This window comes from Choloepus didactylus, chromosome 8, assembly GCF_015220235.1.
Source record: "Choloepus didactylus isolate mChoDid1 chromosome 8, mChoDid1.pri, whole genome shotgun sequence".
NCBI lineage: Eukaryota > Metazoa > Chordata > Mammalia > Pilosa > Megalonychidae > Choloepus > Choloepus didactylus.
The window spans coordinates 108,948,141-108,967,356 of record NC_051314.1 but is presented as its reverse complement, the minus strand read 5'-3'; the positions used below and the strand labels follow the sequence as shown (position 1 = coordinate 108,967,356).

At 37.1% G+C, this 19,216-nt stretch overlaps 1 protein-coding gene and 1 long non-coding RNA gene across 13 annotated transcripts in view; one reads left to right on the top strand and one right to left on the bottom strand.

Annotated features, from left to right (window-relative positions):
- SOX5 (SRY-box transcription factor 5) overlaps nt 1-19,216 on the bottom strand; it is a 1,020,679-nt gene that overhangs the window by 583,577 nt on the left and 417,886 nt on the right. The gene's annotated exons all lie outside the window — the stretch shown is intronic.
- Nucleotides 1-19,216, top strand: part of LOC119541847 — a 108,943-nt gene that overhangs the window by 82,073 nt on the left and 7,654 nt on the right. For 2 of the 3 annotated variants that reach the window (XR_005218359.1, XR_005218361.1), the window contains 2 exons: nt 1,817-1,908; nt 16,209-16,544. This is a non-coding gene — a long non-coding RNA (uncharacterized LOC119541847). Of the gene's footprint in view, nt 1-1,816; nt 1,909-16,208; nt 16,545-19,216 lie in introns of those variants that run through there. The other variant, XR_005218360.1, reaches the window with a different exon arrangement.

Here is a 19,216-nt window from a genome sequence, read left to right as displayed (position 1 = left end):
GAGGAAGAACTAAGTCTATTGGGTGTGGCTACTGTATCTCCGAAAGTCTATTTAGCACCAATGAGTATGAAACATGTGAGGGAGAACATGAAAGGCTAAAAATAACCTGCTTCTACTATTGAGAGAATGGGGCAGATGGTATAAAAATCATGTTTCATAAGGACCTCATATAAGTCTGAACCTAGTCTTCTAGCCTGTGCTGGACTTTGAAATTTTGAATTGTTAACATATTCATGCAAGAATATTCATTACAATTAATGTTGAGTTGAGGATGGTCTGCTGGGAAGGACAGCAAAAGAAAGGCAAGTATATATATTTCCTAGGCTAATGACCATAGCAAAGGGGAGAAAGACAAGATAAAGAGTGAACGTGGACCCAGCATACTCCCCAGTTCAGAGAGGAAGCAGGGGCTGGAGTTACCCTAGGAAAGCACAGCACTGCACAGTGCTGTCTCCTCACCCTTTGTTGGCTCCTTCCATGTAGACCTTCCTCTTCTTCCTCTACACATTCTACACTGGCGAACTTGCTCAATCCTGGCTTTCTTCAACTAACACCTACCTTACAGACAACCACATGTGTATCCTTTACTCTCATTTCTGTCCCAATTGCCAGCCCCATACTTCTACCTTGAGCTCTCTCTCCAGGTGATCCAAAGCACTAACAAATAACATACCCACAAATAACTCATTATTCTCCATGTTCCACACCTGTACCTCCTTCTGGTTCCCAGTTAAAACATATAATTTTCCACTATCAAGAAAGAGAAAAGGCAACCTACAAAATAGGAGAAAATACTTGCAAATCATGTATCTGATAAGGATCTAGTATCCAGAATATATAAAGAACACTGACAACTCAACAGCAAAAGAACAAGCAACCTAATTTAAAAATGGACAAAAAACTTGAATAGACATTTCTCCAGAGATGATACATAAATGGCCAACAAGCACATGAAAAGATATTCTGTATCTTTAGTTATTATGGAAATTCAAATCAAAACCACTTCTCTTTCAGTAGGATGACTCTAATAAAAATTTAAAAAAATAAATAACAAGCATTGGCAAAGACAGAGAGAAATTAGAACCTCGTACGTTGATGGTGGGAACGTACAATGGTGCAACAGCTGTGAAAAACAGTTCGGCAGTTCCTCAAAAAGTTAAGCATAGAATTATGATATGACCTACTAATTCCACTCCTAGGTACCTACCCCAAAGAATCAAAAACAGTTATTCAAACAAGTACTTGTACACAAATGTTCATAGCAGCATTCTTCACAATAGCCAAAAGTAGAAGCAATCCACATGTCCACCAACAGATGAATGGATAAACAAAATGTGATATATGCATACAATGGAATATTATTCATTCCAAAAAAGGAATGAATTACTGATACATGCTACAATGTAGATGAACCTCAAAAACATTATGCTAAGCAAAAGAAGCTAGGCATAAAAGTCACATACTATATGGTTTCCTTTATATGAAATATTGAGAATAAGTAAGACTGTAGAGAGAGAAAGCGGATTGTAGTTTTCAGGAGTTAGAGGGAAGGAGGAATGGGAGGAAAAACTGCTTAATGGATACGGGGTGACATTTGAGGGTGATGAAAATATTTTGGAACTAGAAAGAAGTGATGATTGCACAAGATTATAAGCGTACTAAATACCAATGAATTGTACACTTTAAAATGGTTAATTTTGTTATATTTTACCTCAATAAAAAAAAAAATCACCAGTCATCTAATTATCCAAACTAGGAATTTTGGAATTGCCTTCACAATGTTTAGACCAAAATGCCCTTCTGTCCTTTTGTGTAGAGGGAATTTCTACTCATCATATGAAATTCAACTCCAATGGCAGAACCTCTGAAACTTTTATCAACCTAAGAAAGTTATTAACCCGTCTGAATGTAAGTATACTATTTTGCAAAAGTCTTTATTTTAGCATTTATAATACTGTATTGGGAGTTTAACTTGTATGCGTTCTTTGACCTCAGACTGTGAGTTCCTAGAGGGCAAGAGAAGTTTCTAATGCATTTTTCAAAACCCAGAATCTAGCACCGTACCTACCATATAATAGAAAGTCCAACTTTTGTTCATTGGATATATTTATACCACTTGATTCCATTTCACAGAGTAATCAATTTTATATTGAAACACATTTACTAAACTAACATTTTAAATACACAGCATTAACTTTACATATTTATAATCTCACCATAAGAATATGCAGAAGATGAAAATGTGCAACAGAAGTGAATATCAGGTGGATGCTTTTAGCTCTACAGCTGCTATTATTTATACTTTAAGAATTATGAACTATGTCAGTAATGGCTTATAGTATAAATTCATGTGATTGCCATGTGTAGGATATGTGAGAAAAAGAGAGGGAGAGTGGTACACATCTGTGTTATTAAAACTGTGTCTATGTTTAAAGCAAGTATTTTCAGACTTCACAGGATTGTTGGGTACAAATCTGCTCCCTCCATACTTGGTCTACACTGAACTAGATTTTCAGCATTTTTTCTTTGTGTGTGTGTGTTTGTGTGTGTGTGTGTGTGTGTGTGGTTTTTCCCCCTTAAGTCAGAGGCTAATTCATTCAGATTCACTCAAGTACTTAGTTCAGGGAGAATGATCACATCCTTGTTAACATTTTGTTAATAATTTAAGAGAGATTTTGTTTGTTGTAACATCCTGCCAAGCACCCATCCATGGTTCTCTTCAACGTTCAATGCTAACCAAAAAGTAAAACACAAAGTTCAATCCCGTTACATTCAACAAATGTGTACTGACCATTCCTGATGTGCCAAGTATTCTGCCACAGGTCAGGATATAGAAATTGTACAGATTCAGATGACACTCATTCTCAAGTAGCTCTCAGTTAAGTAAAATAAGCAGTTAAGAATAAAAGTTTTTAAACTTCCAAATTTTGTCATGTATATCCATTGTGTGATCTGGTAAGTAAATCCTTCAGCCACAGAGCCAAAGTTATCCAAAGGATACTGATATTTTTAAAGGTTTAATGTCTTTTATGAAAACAAAAACAAAGATTGTTTTTACTCCTTTAAAAAACAATTATATCTATGTTTTTTCTTTTGTTTTTTTTATATTGTTTTCTCATGGTATTTTGTGCCAACTATATGTCTCAGTGATCCTGAAGGCTCTTAAAGTTAAGTTACTCAAAATGAGGAAACTGCATCAGAAATATTCATATTCTTGACCTTAAGAAAGTCAAATTTACACAGAAATTACTCTTAAAGAGAACATTTAAAATGCCCTCAAACATAAATATGGATTCTAAATATGTGAATTCTAGTTTTAAAATCAAACAAGCAATATATATAATCACAGGCAACCAATGATGGAAAAAGTTAGCAAGTTCAAAAAACTAAAATTTAAACCCTAACATTCCTAAAAATAGGATAAGACATTAGAAGGAGAGGACAAGGTGAAAGGAAAGAATAGGCTGTTTGAAAGGATTTCCCCCATCCCTGGAACACATCCGTGCTAGAAGACTGCCCCCGTTATTATAAGCCCTCTATGTCAAGAGGCCCTGATCCCAGTAGGTGAAAAATTAAATCAACCTAGTTTTGTGATCCTTGAAGACAAGATGACATACTATCGAATTCTACAAATTCTAAAAATCCTCTAATATTTCCAACACTGCAATTAAAAGATATACAAGACTGGATGGCTAATGGCTTTCTGTTCTGCTTTAATAAGACAGAAAATCAACTGCAGAAATGCAGAAAGTTACTGATGTGAGATTCTCTGTCTTGCTACTGTGAGCAAGTAGATCACTCAGTACGTGTCACTCCCTGGAGAAAGAGTCATACGAAGAGGTTTTAAAAGTCATAGGAAAGTCCAGAGCAGTTTCTTTTCATCCAGGGTAACTGTTTTATGAACTGTGCTATTGGCCCCGGTGCCTTACCTAGACGTCAAAATAATCTGGAACACCCTCTACATTTAAGAAAGATAAAGAAGACACGATTGTAGTGTGAAATCAGGGGGGTGAGGAACTACTTTCCCCTTTTTAAAAGCAGCATCAATTAAACCCAGGGGAGGCAGGTACAGTTTACTAGTTAATTAGTCCAGGGATGTGGTTCTTTCATGTGTAATTCAGAACAGGAACACCTGGTGGGCGGCTCTTCAAAGCGCTGGGGGGTGGGGTGGAGGCAGGGAAGCCGAACAATGGGAGAGAGGTCACAACAGAAAGCAACAGCACAAGAACAAAAACTGTTCCTATCTGACCTTCACCCTGCTGTAAATAAAATGAGATTCCCAAGGGCTCCGTCCCCCACTGGTTCAGGGAGAACAAACAGCTCCTGGCCCACTTGGGAAGTTCTAAAAAGACAGGGTGTTAGGTAATTGTTTATAAACCAATTAAAAAGAAAACAGAGAGCCAAAGAAATGCAAATATGAATATAATGATTCTAATCACATTCTGATATATAGCACATACGAAAAATATTGACATGCTCTCTGTGAGATGTGTGATCAAGGTCTGCCTAGGTAACATTCAGCGAAATTAGGAAGGAAGGCTTCTATTTGAGGACAAATCACCTTGTCCTATTGAATCAGAAATTGAGCAGTTTGCTAATGGAACACCTCTCCTTGTGAATTCTAAAATGATGAGGTAATTTTTTTGAATTGTTGTTTCGAAACATTCTGGTTGTAGACAGGTTGATAAATGCAGGTGAAGAAACATTAATGTTTAAATTGAGCCAAATAATATATGATTTCAGCTGTGGTATCCATTTAAAGAAAAAATAGTAAATTTTTAGGGATTTTCTTAGTGGGTTCATTCAGAAGGAATGAGGAAAAGTATCTACTGGAAAAGGTGGAATCTGGTACCTTTTAAAGACCATTGCTATGAGAAATTCTACAACAGAGAACACAGTGTCTGAAGATATCAAGAAAAAGCCTGCCATAAAGAGTTTTAACCTAATTTTAAAGATTGCAGGTTCAGAAGAAAATGGCTTAATTTCTAGCATTCATTTTACTTGTTTTTGCTCCAGGCAAAAACTTCCATAAAAACAGCCTCGCACCCCCTTTTTCACACACGCACATGCACACACACTATAATAGATAGATAGATAGATAGATACAGTATGATAGAAATGAGAGAAACATAAATCCTATACATTTAAACATACACAAAACCAGGCTTCTGATTCATTAAGCCAAATGCTTTGAGCAATAGAGAGATGGACAAGAAAGTGAAGAAATTGTGAAAATGTTCTCAGCACATCTTTATAGCTCTACAACTATATTAAGAATGAACAATGAGCCAGAGATGGGAGAGTGGAATAAAAACAGTTATTTGGTGGCACAAGGAAAAGAAAGCTACCCAAAGAAAAAGTAAAAATAAGTGTGGATAATTTACTTGAGACATAGATGTACCTGAAGATTCACTTTTAAACTATTGAGGACAAGGAGAATAATATTATGACCATTCAAAATCATTAGTTCCAGAAACTAGCTACTTAAGTAATAGTCCAGCAAATTAAGTTATCTTGCTTTTTTTTTTTTTTCCATTCACTCATTCATTTATTGGAGGCAAAGTCAAAACCTGTCTTGGACTAAAAGAATGCAGATCAACTTAGACTGAAAACCTAAAAAAAGCAGCCTTGCCACGAATCAGGCTAGAGGGACAGATACAGATAAACCCAACCAGAAAGTTAACAGGAAACACTGTCATGCTGCAGTTGCAAATGCCAGAAGGATCCGTCATTCTTACGCATGATGTCCCAGACCCTCTTTGCTATTTCCATTTCTTACTGGGAATGCCCAACTGCTGCTAAACCACCCTCGCTGCAGCTTTGTCAACACCTGATCACAGCGGGTTAATCGCTGCCTGTAACCCACCTCAGAAACAGCAACCCATCCAAAGCTGACCACGCTTCCCTGAGACCCTCCTCAGAATCTCCTCAGTGGGCACCTCAGTCTCACAAAATCAAGACCAGTCTTGACTGATAGGGGGTCTTTCTGGCATTGTCCAAGCACACACAAAAGTGATGACGATTTTCCACACCTACAAAATAATCTAATTTAATTTACTGTCAAACCCCCATTTTGGAAAGGGCCTTTGCTCCCCCTTCCTCTTGTCAAAGGAATTCCACAGTACCTTAGAATTCCCTCCCTCACTGCAAGCCAATAAATCTGATTTTTGTCAGGCAACAGGTTTGTTCTTGGTAGTTATTTAGCTAATTAGACTTTTACACATTCAATAAATAATTATTGAGTATCAATGATATGGAATGCACTGGTGTTCTTGGAAAGAAAAATGTGATTAAGTAGCATTCCTTGCTTTCCTGAGGGACCGACTATCTTGGAGAGATAAGACAGATATATAAACAAATAATGTAATAAATGCCCAATATAATCATTGCAAAGGATAGATATAAAAAAAGTACTCTGGATGGTCAGAGGATATAGGGATGGATACCAGGGTGGGGCTCTAAGGCTGCTTCAGAAGGAAAGTAGCATATGCCCTGGGCCTAAAAAAATGAGATTTCATGAGGCCTGGGGGAAGGCAATCCAAGGGGAGAGGAAAGCAGGAACTAAAATAGAGACTGGAAAGACTGGCATATATCCAGGAAATGGCAATCTATTCTAGGTGGAACCCAAGGTATGTATTTGCAATTATTAGGAAGTCTGGCTGAATTACGAGAATAAAAAGAACGTATTTTATTTGGTAGATGGTACGGAACCACTGAAGGTTTCTTAACAAGTCAGTGGCTTAATTGGAGCACGATACTTGAAGATGATTTACCCTATGAGGATACAAGAGCCTGGGAAGATAGAAGCTTATTTAAAATAGTCCCACTGGGAGTTAACTAGGGTTGCAAGTAGGCTAGTGGTAACAGGAATGGAAAGGACAGAAGCATCTAAGAGAGAATTAAGGGCAAAATTATGAGAAAATGGTGACAGGGCAGAGGAAGAGAGAGAGAGAGAGAGAGAGAGAGAGAGAGAGAGAGAGAGAGAGGGATCAGGCAGGACTTTGATCTGGAGCCTGGGGGACCATGAGACCCCGAGAGCCCTCAGAGGAGGTGGGAAAACTGGGAGGGGAGACAATGCAGCGAGCAGAATCGTGGGTTTACACTCCATGGCAACCCAGTCTATATCAACCCTAATTCTCCTTCTCTCTTCTACTTTTAACAGCTATCCTGAAGAGACAGAGCGCAATATTTTTAACTTAAGGAAGTGAACATCTTAGGGTGGAAGCTGGGTTTAAGTACCAGTTCAGCCATTCCTGGCTAAGTGAACCTGGGCCATTATTTAACTGCTCTAATCTTAAATGTCTTCCTCTGTGCACAGGGGATTTTATAGCACCTACCTCAGGGGGCTGTTGTGATGATTAAATTAAATTAATGAGGGCTGTGGAGCACTTGGCCAAATGCTCATATTATTTATGGGGGATTCAGACATGGGGCCGCATGGGCCGGGGCACCAGGCGGGGAGTTCTCATCATGGGCTTCTTCTGGCACTCTTCAAGCACCCTCAAAAGTGTTGAGTTTCCACGCCTACAAAAGAAGCTGCATTAACATCAAATTCCATTTTGGAAAGGGCCCTTGCTTCTCTTTCAAAAGTGCCCCCGCTCCCACCCTCGTTTTTGGTGGTGGTGGTGGTGGTTTTTAATGTGGGCACTACTGATGAATTGAGAGTGGATTGAGAGTTTTTAAATTGTTACTCTAGCTCAAATAAATTTAGATTTGAATACATTTATTATGCTGTAGAAAATCTTCTTAGAGCTGTTCTCACTCAAAATGTTGTACACAGTAATCCAAAATTGTCATTCACTCTTGAACATGGCGAATAAAGGTCTAGAACTTTAAAGTACTTCAGTCTTATGAGAACAGTTCTTAAGAACGAGCATAATATTTACATTTCGAAGTAATGTTCCAGTTTCCCAAATTCAACTTCCTTTTATTGGTTTGCTGTGCACAGAAAAAAAAAGTTAATTTATTAAATAAACACCCAAAACAATTGCAGTCATTTTCAACTACTTTAGGTGGCTTTACAATAAAGTAAAATAATATATTTATGAAGGGCATCTCTTTCCTGAGAGCCTGCTGTGCCCTGTGGTGAGAGGTTGCAATGGGCAGGGAGATGTTGGAGGGGTATCATACCAAACCCCCTTTACTCCCTTGGGGAACTCTGTTCTAGACCTTTCTAACATTAACCTTGGCAAACTATTGTGCTTAAGTTTCCAATTTATAAATATCATATTTCTTGATCCTATATCACAATAAGTAATAACACATGAAAGCCTATTTGTAAGAATCTGTGAAGAGCTATGCAAAGTCCAAAGTTGTTCTCATCCAGGTTCATGATGCCATTTATGTCTGCAAACTAGATATGATCAAATCCTTCACCAATCACTGAGATGCAGTCATCTCTTGGATCAGAGGGGCAGCTCTTTATCTGTGTAGCCCACTATTGGGCCATTTGGGAAGGAAGTTGAAGGACAGTGTCCAAGGTGAAATGCAATTACCCATTTAGAAGCTTGGCAGGATTCTAGCCTTAGCATGCAAAAAGCATCATATTATTCTGGAAGTCACAATTGGGTAGCACTCTGCTTTTTATATCATTCTTAAATATAACTTTTTAGCAAAACCTAGCCTCTTAAAACAGTGTCAGAGTTAGTTCAATGCACCACCTCAGAGAACAGAGGCATACCCTCTTCACTGCCAGTTGTTCTTTCCTGTGTTCTGTAGCAGAAGTACCAAAGCAAAAAAAAAAAAAAAAAATTCCTTGCATCTGACAATTGCATTTCTCTCATGTGCATCTGCTAACACTTTCTTACATTGTGGTTTGCATTTATTTTGCAAGGACTATATTGATCCTACACAGAGAGATGACACCACACCCCTCCAGGCTGGCCTGTCAATCAGCATACCCTCTCTTCACATACAACATGTTCCATATTTTCTTTGCTAACATAGCCAGTGGTGTTTTGGTTTAGTTGTGCATTAAGTTAATCCTACTTAGTTAATTCTACTTTTACATGAACACCCAAACATCAAATCTAAAGAACAGGATTGTGGACATTTATTACAGAAGACATCAGTGTGTGCTGTGTGTGGAAGGGGAGGGGCGTGTGTTTGCAGGGCAGATAAGAAAACAAGCACTTTCATTTTAAATATGTTTAGTCCTAAAAATGCAGGTCCAATAATCTAACTTTACAAAATGACCTTCTGTTCTGAGTATATGCAGGTGAAGAAGCAAATAATAGGAATACCTAAGAGACATAAAAGTCTTATCACATCAATTTCAACTATGTACATTTAGAGGATGGTCCTGTAGATATTCCCCTCTTTTTAAACACTGCTATAGGACATTCCAGCGATTGCAACAGTGTGTGCCCCAGGCAACATAGTAGATTATACCTCAACTCCTTAAAGAGCACCCTGATAATATGCAAGGCTAAAATGTCAGAAGCTATTAGAAACTCTCAGATGCACAATATATCTCCATCCCCGAGTTTTCCCCCTACACTTCGAAACACCAGACAACAGGCATGCAAACTGCTCAGCTGCAACTGTTCCAAGTCGAATAATTACAACTTGTCAGAAAGAATTAATTTTCCCATTTCTCATAAAGATGTGTAAAAATTACCATGTTATTATACACTGACACTCTCTGGAGGCAGACACAAAATTTAATTTTGAATTCTTTCCGCATATTAAATTAAATCCATAAATAAGAGTTTAGGCATTCACTCGGAAGCATATGTTCATTGGGAGCGAAAGCCAACACGAGCCCGGCTGTAATGGCTGTTGTAATGTTTTAATAGCTCGCTTCTTCTAAGCACCAATAAATTTACATGATCATAACAGTCGTGGGCATACAAGAAGCCCATTACTGTCTGGGCACAGGCAGCAGCGTTAACAGGATGGAAAAATGGAAAAAGGAAAAAAACTCTTAAATAAAATTAGGCAACTGCACTTGTCAGCTGCTCCATGATTGAATTTTTAATATTGTGGTCAATTGGTCAAAACAAATAATGGAATAAAATATTTTAATGTATTTAGAACCTGTTTCTGTGGTTAGCCCACAAAATAGTTTTTTGTTTGTTGGTTTTTCAAAAATGGACTGTTTTAATCTTGCTGTTTTGAGCAATTTTATTTTTAAAGACATACGCCTGTAATTTTTAACATTTGCTCTCTCCATGTCCATATTTGTATAAGTCCTGAGCAATTCAGATTCAGCTCAATTGGTGATTCTTTTTAGCCAACAGAGTCTTGCCCGAGGGGAAACTGCCTGAGGTGTTGAGGAGTGAGCTCCCAGGCCAGGCACTGGCAAGCCTTTTGGGACACGCCAGTGCCATTTCCTGCCTGCCCTCTGCCTCCATCCCAGAATGTTTTCCTTTGGAGACACAGATGAATACGTGTTCTATAATTAGAACCCAACTGAAAACACTATAGCCTCAGACCATTGTTGAGGTGGTACAGATTCCAATATTAGTTTGTTTTCTGAATAAAGAGCTTAACTTCTATGATCAAATTTGCCCTGGCTGTGAAAACAAACTATGGAAAAACTTCCACCATATGTCACACTATTTAAGAGTTTTTCAAGGATAAAAAGTCCAAAGTAATGGAAAGACTTATACTGTAGGTCAATGCTGGCCAGTGGGTTTTTCTGACCCTAATCTCATGGGTACTGTCACTGCCTGGAAGCTGGGGCTGGGGGAAAGGAAAAGGGGGTTAGAAGGGAGAATTAGAGAGGGGGAGAAATGGTTTTGTTAGGAAGGATATGTGAGACGAAGGATTTTTCATAGAGGCATGTTCAGTGATGTATGCCTAGAGAAGTGTTATGAATTCAGTGTATAAATAAGAAAAAAAATCATTTTTGAAAAGAAGACCCACAGATGGCCTATTTACCCCCATAGATAATAGACTATGGTCACATAGGCAAGGCTTATCTCTGTGTCCTCTCTCAATTGAGAAACCAACACTGGTTAAATATATGTTTGTTTCATAGCTCAGTTTTGAATGCTGACATGTTCTGTACATATTTAGATTAACAGAGAAGTCAAGGAAGTGAGAGTTAACTGTACGGGACAAAAGACTAAACCTAGTTACTTTCACCACAAAGATAGACAACAAACTCTTCTCCCTCAGCAAGAAAAGGTGTTTTCAACAATGTATGTACCTTCTTCCAAATGGTCTATAATTCATTTTTGCCATTCGACAGAAAGAATAACTGTTCTACTTTTCCAAAGCATTCACAGAGGCAACCAAAAACTTTTTAGAAAACAATGAAGTTGCTCCTTACCATCACCTGGCATCATATTCTAATGAAATTTATAGAGAAACTGAACTAAATAAATATCATAACACTCTATATAGCACATAGCTGTATTTCCATCAAAGCATAAATATGAAAAAAGATAGCTCTTAAAAATCATTGATCATCAAAATCTTCATAGAAAAGGATAAAGCATATGTATAAAGTATTCTGGTTCAGAAAGGAATGAACAAATATAAACCATTAGAACATTCTGGGGAAAAAAAGAAATAACTTCCCGAAACGTCATTAAATGACTCTGAAACCTTTCTGCAAATATCTCTCTTCATTGCTAAAAAACAAGGCAAATTGGGATGTTTTAAACCTCCTTTTAAATCTTTCTCCTTCTACATTATTTAATCCAGGTTGCTACTAAAATAGTTTACCAGGTGAAACATATCTTTATGCAAAATGTTGCAGATTGTTATGAAATGAAGACAAAAATCCTCAGCAAGAAGTTTTAAGGGAGAAAAAGGTGTGGACTGGACTTGGGAAATGGAAAATGGATATTATCTAAAGAAAGTTAGGTTTTCACAATTAGACTTGTGTGTGTGTGTGTGTGTGTGTGTGTGTGTGTGTGTGTGTGTGAAAAGGAAAAAGAACACAAGTCTATTACTAATATTACCTGTGGTATGAAGAAAGATTTCGACAAAGGGAGGATGCTAGATTAAACCACCTATTTCGCCCAATAGGGTCAGTTGCTTTGCAAATTGTTGAAGGATCTTACAGGGGTCAGACGACCCTCTGCCCAGTTCAAAGAGGACACTCATTGCCCCAAAGGACAGGTATCTTCTCTGACACCGGATACTCCTAACAAAAGAATGAAAGAGATTTTTTAAATTCCATTCGAATAACGTAATTCTCTCTCAAATACCACAAACTGATCTGTCTGATTATTTATTATTTATATGACTCCACTGATGTGCCATATGTCCCAAAATTGAGTAACAATGTAAACAGGTGGTGATAAAAATTTTGGTTATTAGGGCTTGAAATCTGACAAAAGGCAAGTTGGTATAGTTTTCAGGGTTTGGGGAGAGAATAATTACTCAAACTGTTGAATTAATCACTTGTTGAATAATGCTTATATTTAGGTATACTAGAATTTGTGAATGGAAAGGAATTCTTTTTTTTTTTTTAATTAAATTCAGTTTCATTGAAATACATTCACACACCATACAATCATCCATGATATACAATCCACTGTCCACAGTATGATAACATAGTTATGCGTTCATCACCACAATCTATCTCTGAACATTTTCCTTACATCAGAAAGAACCAGAACAAGAATAAAAAATAAAAGTGAAAAAAGAACACCCAAATCATCCCCCCATCCCACCCCATTTGTCCTTTAGTTTTTATCCCCATTCCTCCATTCATCCATACACTAGATAAAGGGGGTGTGATCCACAACGACTTCACAATCACACTGTCACCCCTTGTAATCTACATTATTATATAATTGTCTTCAGGAGTCCAGACTGCTGAGTTGGAGTTTGGTAGTTTCAGGTATTTACTTCTAGCTAGTCCAATACATTAAAGCCTAAGAGGTGTTATCTATATAGTGCATAAGAATGTCCACCAGAGTGACCTCTCGACTCCATTTGGAATCTCTCAGCCACTGAAACTATTTCGTCTCATTTTGCATCCCCCTTTTGGTCAAGAAGATACTCTCAGTCCCACGATGCCGGGTCCGCATTCATCCCTGGGAGTCATACTCTGCGTTGCCAGGGAGATTTACACCCCTGGGAGTCGGGTCCCAAGTAGGGGGGAGGGCAGCGAGTTCACCTGTCGAGATGGCTCAGTTAGAGAGAGAGAGGGCCACATCTGAGCAACAAAGAGGTACTCAGGGGGAGACTCTTAGGCACCATTACATACAACTTTAGACTCTGGAAAGGAATTCTTAATTACAAAATGAGATACACATTATAAATCTACTGGAGGTTTCCCTATAATAAAATGAGTGGGATCAAACTATTCAGTCTTTACCTTTATATTTCTGCTTTCATGTACTTCCCTCTTTGAATAAAAATTCCTCCTTTTCCTGATTTTTCCCACTTCGAAACTACAAGTTGCTACTATAAACAGAAGCAGGTCTTCTGAGACCAAGAAGAAAGATTCAAATACACAACCAGCTACCAGTAAAGGGCAGGGAGAGATGAAGGGACGAGAGGCAGTGGTGGGGACAGCACTACCTCTTTCTCTTCAACTTCTTTCTCCCATACACTGGGGCAGTGTTAAAGGTGTCTCCAATTTATGCCCAATACCAAGGGACGATGTCAGGAACCCCGTTCTATCAACTAAGTGTGTAGCATCTGCCTAAACCTTCTTCTGTTGCCAAAGGTTCTTAATCTTTAAACTTGAAGGAAATAAAAAAACATTATAAAGGAAAACATTGTAGTCTCCAGTGGTACTTGTCACCTCTTCATCTTTCTTACAAAGACACATAAACCCCATTTAGAAAATCCTAAATCTAATTAGATAGGAAATATTGAAGGCAAGGTATGAGCTTTTAAATACAAATTCTAAACCATTTGTCACTCCTTTTTAGGTAACTGGAACTGAGCCATTGTTCTTGAGGGAAAGGAGGTGAAAATCAAAGGTTAATGAAGTTTGCCAAAGATGAGAGGGTATCCTTATCAAACCCTGCCCCACCAACTGTCCTTTATAGACCGGAAAAGGGGCATCAAAGACCACATTACCATACACCACTATTAATACTACTTCTTTGGATATGGTTTGGAACAACATCTGCCATAATCCAAATTTTATACCTCAGTAGAAGTATGATTCTGTAGTTTCCAGGTATTGAAATCAGTATTTACAGTGAAGCAATAGTATATTTTACGCATTCACAATAAATGTTATTAGCCCTTCAAATGTAAACTTGGAAGACATCTTCTGTTAGAGTTTCCCAATATAGTTGTTGAATATTCATTGTATTAGATGTTTTCTTCTCAAAGGGATTTTATCACACTTAAATTTAAAATATCAATGTTCATTACTAGTCAGGTTGCCTTGTGATCTACAGGAATTATCATTATTATGTCCTTTAAAATAACAAGTTTCTGATAAAAAAATATCATTAACCTTTCTCTTGCTGTTTCAACCACATCTACTCATTCTTTACTGGATCCTTTATTTGGACTACCAACTTGTTCAAACTGCTCCTACAACATAGAACAATGCCTACCACCACTTCTTCCTTTGATTGTATTACTCCTTGAGGTGACACCTTTTTTTTCAACTATAAAAAAAGTCAGGGCACCTAAGAACAATTTCAATTTCATTAATCCAAATGCAAATCAGCACAGATTGGGGTAAATTTGGCTGCAGAAAAGTTTTGTTGGGCCTTTGTGAGTTCCTGTTTTTGTTTTTGCTTTTTAATGAGAATACAAATCTTTGGGCAGGTCATCTATTCTCAAATTTGTATAAACCCAACTACTCCCTATTGTCTTACACAGAACTGGTTTATTCTTTTATTTTATCTAGTCCCTGAAGGCAATTAAGTTTGAAAACCCCCACCCTAATTACTTATTACTTGTTACTCATGATTTTACTAAATCACTCTTGGAAAAGTAATGGTTATTGATACACTCTAATTTCTTACCACCTTTTCTCACCCCAATTCCCAAGAAAAAGATGCTCTAAAAGGAGAAAAGAGAAAAAGAAACAAAAACTTGGGCATTTGGCTTATGGGTGCAGGTTTCTTTAGGATGACTAAAGAGCTTGCACTTAAAATTAATAGAAGAAAAGTTCTTTCAGCTGGCTATGAGACATAAGCACACACACAGTGTCAGCAGTGGAAGTTACAGGGTTTTATAATCTTATAAATTACTGCTATCAATATGACATAAATCTAATTTTTTTCAGCCCTCATTTTTCTCCATCCTTTAGTAGGATTTAGGAGTAGAAAACACTGATTTTTCTTAGTATTCTTAATTTAAGGGTGGGGACCACTGATTTTTCTCAAACCTTTCTTCCCATACTGACTTTGCTTTCCCTTATCCGTAAGTGCAGGTATTTCCCAACTACCTTTTCTTTCTACACTGGCTCCCTTTACCATCTCATTAAATGGGAGAAATGGGAGATTGGGGTAGACAATAGATGGGGAAAGAAAGAGAGAGATTTGGAGAGAGGGAGAGGGAGGGAGGGAGGGAGGGAGAGAGAGAGAGAGAGAGAGAGAGAGAGAGAGAGAGAGAGAGAGAGAGAGAGAGAGAGAGAGAGACGGGGAAAATTGTTATTTGAAATGCAGAAAACAGTAAATGCAACATATGCCTGCCAGAATAAAGCATGACCAAATTAGGGAACTTCTCTATTTTGAAAGTTAGATCAGTGTAGACTATAGTTGGAGATATAAAAATGAGACTGGAGAGAAAGAGACAGGCTGGTGCTGGATCAGAAGGGCCTCATGGGTCATGTTAAGGCATTTAGAATTTACCCTGAGAGGAATGGACATTAATTAAGAATCCAGTAGGATCAGGTTTACGTTTATACATATCATTATGGATATATGTAAATACATACTATGTCTGAATTTACTTTGTAGCAATAACTTTATTAGTCATCGAACTTAAAAATGAATAAGATACCATCCCTATGTTTGGGAAAATAGATTTAAAAGGAGGAAAAATAATTGAAGCTCTTGAATTATCCAGCATAGCAAAAGAGCTTGAGCTAGATTGATCATGCCAAAAATTATGAAATTGTCTCTTTCTCTCTGCCTCTCATCCTCCACAATCAACATAATAGAAAATCCTGTAAGCTCTGCCTTCATATATATCATGAATATGACTACATCTTATTTCTTCTGCTACCTCAACCCTAGTCCAAGACTTCATCATCAGTCACAAAAATAGCTTCTTAATTGGTGTTTTTGTTCTCTTTTTTGCCTCCCTCCTACCCACCATCCCAGTCTATTTTAGAAGTTTCATCCAGAGCAACATTCTTTTCCTCAAAATCTTCCAATGGGCTCCAATTATAAGAAGAATAAAATGCAAATTTCATGCTATGAATGGATACAGAACCTAGTTTCTTCTCCCGTCTTCTACCCATTGAAGCCACACTGGCCTACATGTTGTTCCTGTATGTGCCAAGCATTTTCTGGAGTCAGGGTTTGCATCAGCTTTGTCCTCCACTGGGAATGCTCTTCATTCGGATAACCATTTGGCATGCTCCCCTTCATCAGATTTGTTCTCAAATGTCACTTCCTCAGAAAGGCCTTCCCTGACTTCTCTACTGTCAAACTCTATCCACATAAATTTTACTTTTTCTTTAAAATATACACTATTGGGACAAGAAGGAGTAATGGAGACTGGATTTACTGTCCTACCTAAAACAACTAAAAATAACTAGAGAAAAATACATGAAATATCATTTAAAAAATATATGGGACATCAGGCAGTGAATGACAAGGATCCTTAACAACTAGGAAACAAAGTAAATGAGCCCTATGATTGCCTCAGATTATTCTCTTGAGAGAGTTTCCAGGCTGTGGCTCAGGAAAAGGTAGCACCAGAGGACTCTGTAGTTGAAGAGACAGGCCTGGGCCCAGGAAGACAGAGGTAGCTAGAACTCACAGAAGCAACTATTGGAGAAGAGAGAGCTAAACAGGGAATTTGAGAAATCTGTAGAGGGCCTCCCTCAAAGAGTCAACAGAATACTGATAAGTACATGTGTGAGGAAACTACCAGAAGCTGGGGTAAGAACATCCAAAAGGATTAAAGAACACAGTAACTAGGGCTCACACAGGCTGGGAAGAGTTCCACTCCCTCCAGCCACAGCGGACAACTCAGAGTTCACGGAACTATGTTCGAGTGCCCTAAAGGGTTTTGCCTTAGTAATTGGGAATAACCGACCCAAGAATAAATGCTGCATAGGTTCCACCTAACAAATTTAAAAAACAAGACTGGAAAGGATTGAACTGCTTTCAAGTAACTTGACTGAGTCCAGAAGAACATTCTAGAATATAAAAATACAACAATATCCAGAAAACAATGAGGTAAACTTCAAAATATGTGACATCCAGTTAAAAATTACCAGGCATGAAAAGGAGCAGGACACTATAACCCTCAATTAAGAGAAAAATCAAGCATCTAAAACTGATCCACCATTGACACAAAGGTGAGAATTAGTAGAAATTGATAATATAACAGTTATAAAAGTTATTTAGCTGTATTCCACATGTTCAAAAACCTAGAGGAAAGACTAAAGACTTGAAACACATACAAAAGATCCAAATCTAGCTTCTAAGGATGAATACTACAATGTTTCTAGAGATGAAAAGAGCAATGCTGAAGATTCAAAATACACGAGATGGTATTGATGAAGATAAGAGACTGGACAAAAAAAGATTAGTGAACTTTGAAAGCACTGAAAAAAAACAATCCTAAATGATACATGGAGGAAAAAAACTCAAAAAGAAAAACAATGTACAGAGAATCAGTGGGCTGTAGGATAGTTTCAATTGAAGTACAAAAGATGAGGAGGGGAGGGGAAATGTTTGAAGAAATCATAGGTGAAAAATTTCCAAATTTGATTAAAAATATAAACCCACAGATAAAAGAAACTCAACAGATCTCAAGCACAAACAAAATTTCTGAAAATTTAGAAAGATATCAAAATCAGACTGCACAAATCAGTGATGAAGAAAATAATCTTAAAGGCAGCAGAGAAAAAAAGCATGGTATCACAAAGAAATAAAAATAAGAATGGGAGCCTACTTTTCATCAGAAACAATTCAAGCAAGAAGACAGAGCAAAACCTTTAAAGTACTGAAGGAAAAGAATTGACTATCTTGAATTCCAACTCAGTAAAAACATCTTTCAAGAATAAGTTCAAATACAGAGGTGAAATAATTTATCACCAGCTGATCCACCCTATGAGGAATATTAAAGGAATTCCTGCAAGCTGAAAGACATGATGCAAATGCAGCTATGAATCTACATAGAGGAATGCAGAACATGTAGTAACTACATGGCAAATTATTAGGTGTTTTTTCCTCCAAGTCTATGTAAATTTCTTTAAAGGACAAGTAACTGTTTAAATAATGTAGTGTTTGGTTTATAACATATGTAGAAGCAAAATATATGAGAGAGATAGCACAAAGTCCAGGAGGGGAAAAAATGGAAATATACTATTTTAAGATTCTCATACTTTATGGAAAGTGGTATATCATTTAACAGTGGACTATGAAAAGTTGAAGAGGTCTAGACTATAAACCATAGAGCAATCACTAAAACAATGAAACAAAGTTATATAGCTTACATGTCAAAAAGGAAAGAATGGAATTATAAAAATACTAACTTGATTTTCAAAAGGAAGAAGAAAGGAAAAGAATAAATGGGACAATTAGAAACAAATAACAAGATGGTAGATAAAAAACTAAACATATCAACAATAACATTAAATATAAATGGTCTGAACAACTGAATTAAAAGACAGAGATTGTCAGAGTGAATTAAAAACACAAAACCCAACTACATGATTCCATAATAAAGCCACCTTAAATATAAAACATAAAGAGGTTAAATGAATGCAAAAATATATGCCATACAATTGCATTAATCAAAAGAAAGCTGGAGTGGCTACATTCATACCAGTCAAAGAAGAGTTTAAGAGAAAGAATGTAGCCAATGATGAAAAAGGTTGTTTCATAATGATTCTCAGTTTATCAAGAAGACATAGAAATCCTAAACATTTATGAACCAAACAACAAAAGTGCAAAATAATGAAGTAAAAACTGATAGAATTTTATTGCAAAGAAAAATAGACAAATCCACAATTATTGTCAGAGATTTCAAGCTTTCTCAATAACTGATAGAACAAGTAGACAGCATTCACTAAGGATATACAATATTTGAACAACACTATCAACCAATTTTACCTAACTTCCATTTATAAATCAATCCATCCAACAACAGC